This window comes from Hippopotamus amphibius, chromosome X (assembly GCF_030028045.1).
Source record: "Hippopotamus amphibius kiboko isolate mHipAmp2 chromosome X, mHipAmp2.hap2, whole genome shotgun sequence".
NCBI lineage: Eukaryota > Metazoa > Chordata > Mammalia > Artiodactyla > Hippopotamidae > Hippopotamus > Hippopotamus amphibius.
Genome location: NC_080203.1, coordinates 121110733 through 121113881, shown reverse-complemented (window position 1 = coordinate 121113881; position 3149 = coordinate 121110733).

Genomic DNA, 3149 nt, shown 5'->3' with positions numbered 1-3149 from the left:
AGTCTTAGAAGCTACAGGATTGTACAATATATACTTTTTGAGATGAATGACTAAGAGAAAAAATGGTGCAACAAAGGCCTTTTCTTGGAGAATAAGGATAGGAAGATATAGGGAACCAGGGAAAGAGAGAAAGGGAGAAGCAGATGGTAGAGAGACTGTGGCCTCTAAGGCCATGCTGACCAGCACAAGAGGAGAGCCAGGTTTCCATGGGCTTTGCCAATTGCTTGCCCACCTAGCGTCCTTTGAACAGGATAGAATCAAGTCCAGAAGAGCTTCTAATGTTCTCTAGCTTTCTTTCAGCTCTGGCCAATCACAGACACCCAGGAGGACTTAGAATCTCGGACAATCCTTAGTTCTCTCCGGAAGCTCTCATTTTCCCAGTCCTCTCATTTCTTGTCTATTTTGAAATGGCACTAATAATTATGTCTTCCTGCGAAACCCCGTGGCACATTTCTTGCCTCTCCATTGGACATCAAATAAATTCATCCAAAGAAGATTCTGGAGTCATACACCTAAGTTTGAATCTGGGCTCCATCCATTATTATCTGTGACCTGAAGCCTATTCCTGAACCTGCCGTGTTTGATTCACTTTGTACCCTGGGGCCCTAACACAGTGACTAATGCAGTTAATAGGTATTGAGTTAGGGACGTCTCTGGTGGTCCAGTGGTTAAGACTTCGGCTTCCAATGCACTGGATGCGGGTTCGAGCCCCAGTTGGAGAGCTAAGATCCCACATGCCTCATGGACAAAAAACCAAAACATAAGACAGAAGCAGTATTGTAACAAATTCAATAAAGACTTTAAAAAATGGTCCACATCAAAAAAAAATAGTTATTGAGTTAGATCAGATTTTGCAAAACTCCTGGCTCCACACATCACTCCTGCTTTGTCTTCATACTTCCATTTTGTCTGCACCATGACATTTTCATCAGTAAGCAGGGAATATTGATTATGTATTCAAGAAGTACAGAAGTAAAGAACAGAGAGAAATGGGATGGTAACTAGAGGAAGCAGTGAAAGGCTTTTCCAGAGTAGTGAAGACTTGTGTGTAATTGAAGAAAGGAGAAAAGAACCAATGTAGGTTCAAGAGATGGAAAGGGAAGGAATCTTGTAGGGCTGATAACTGGGGAAAGGGTGGGAAGTATTTAAATCATAAGCGCCAAGGCAAGGAGTTTGCCTCTCTTTTATAAAATTTTTAAAAATTTCCTTGGAAGCAGTACAAATCTTCTTAAATACCAATTAACAGTAATTAGCTGAGAAAACCATCATGCCAAATATATTATTACTTAAACTGATCCTGTACTGAATCTTTGACGTTTTCATGCACAAGCTGATAAAGGTATGTGTGCTTATATAGTACACATATGCCCCAAATGGACTTAACCAATATATCAACTCAAGTGTTTCTATTTAGAAATTCTATTCAAGAGGAACTTCAGAGAAGCGACATGAGTTACTGAACTCACCACTTCACTTCACTTAGATAAGTAGACTGAGGCATGAAGTACTTAAGTAACTTGTCCAAGGTCAGCTGGGAAGTGGCTGAGCTGAAATTTGAACTAGGCTCTTAACCACGCTACTGCCATTACAAAAACGAGTATCTTAGACCAACCATGACCATGGGTCCTGGATCCTTCTCACTTGTTCCTGACTTGCTTTTCATCGGAGTTTGGTCTCCCTCTGATGTGTAAGTCTTAGCCTTGCAAGACCATCTAGGTCCTGTCTCTGGCCTTTGGAACAACTGTCTGTATTTGGTCTCCTCTAGAGTCTCTGGGAGCTCTGACTAGATTTGTCCCCTCTGGCTCTACATAGCCCACGTTGCTCCAAACAGGAACCTAGTCCAGTTCCCAGATTCTAAACCTGCTTGCTCTCCTTTGCATCCAAGCCTCCCAAGGTCCCACCCTTTACCTTCCACCTCAGTCCAGCTAAACTTCCAAGGTGGGGTGGAGGAAAGTGCACAGCAGCTCAAGGGTTAGACCCTTGCCCCACCACGACCCTCTCTGACGTGTAATAAAGGGAAGATTTGGAGATCTGGGGACTTGGTATCTGGGCAGACACAGTTTTCAGCTGAGGCCCGGAGATGGAGGTAGGGAGAGATTAAATAATTCAGTTTAGAATGCAGGGGGATTCACCCACAAAGAAGTGGTGTCTCATCAGGGATGAGGTGGGCGAAACAGGCTGAGTGAAATCAAGTCAGGGATGAAAGCAGAAGTGGTGATGACAGGTGACAGGCGGGAAAACCTGAGTCAGAGAGGCCCATTCCTAAGAAAAGTGGTAGGTGATCACGGGAGGCCTCAACCAGGCACCACTTGGTGGTCGCTATGTGATTGGCTCTGCCGGAGGCGAGCCTTTTAGCCTCCCAAAGATTACAAGCTTTGGGAGGCATGGCCTCTTTGAAAACCTGATGAAAAACATGGAGTCTCTCTTAAGAAAGGCAGAGGGGTGCACAAGATCAATCCACATTCTGCATGTAATTTGGGGGAGCCATAGACACATTCCTCCAAATAAATCCATGGACCTCAGGGTAAGAATTCCTGCTCTAGAACCCCTTTTTTTTATGATGGGAAATCACCAGAGAGTTTTATTTATTCAGTTATGTATTTAAGTTTATTCATTTATTTTTATTGAAGTATAGTTGATTTACATACTGGAGGGTTTTTAATGTGCAAGTGGAAAGGTCTGGTATACATATTTTTTTTAATTTAAATTTTAAATTTTTTAAAGTTGAGGTATAATTGGCATAACATTATATGTGTTTCAGGTGTACAAAGTAATGATTTTATATTTGTATATATTACAAAATGACCACCAGAATAAGTCTATGGAACTTTTAACTTCACCCCCTTTCATTATTGAAATTGAAGTACATTACTTCCATAGATTGGAGAATTTTTGAATTAGGACTGTTATCAGCAAGCTAGTGTTTGCCAGTGCCTTCACATCGATAATGAGGAGGCTGAAGTACAGAGACCGTATGCTCACACATTCTTTTTGAAAATGGTGTGGCCTTTCTACCATGGTGTTTTCTGCCATTTTCCCTCTTGTCTTCAACTCCCATGGAGGGGGGAGGAAGGAGGAGCAGATGGCTTTAAAGTGCTCTGGGAAACTTCAGAGATATTTTTGTATAAGGTGGGTGTTATGGGTTGAAT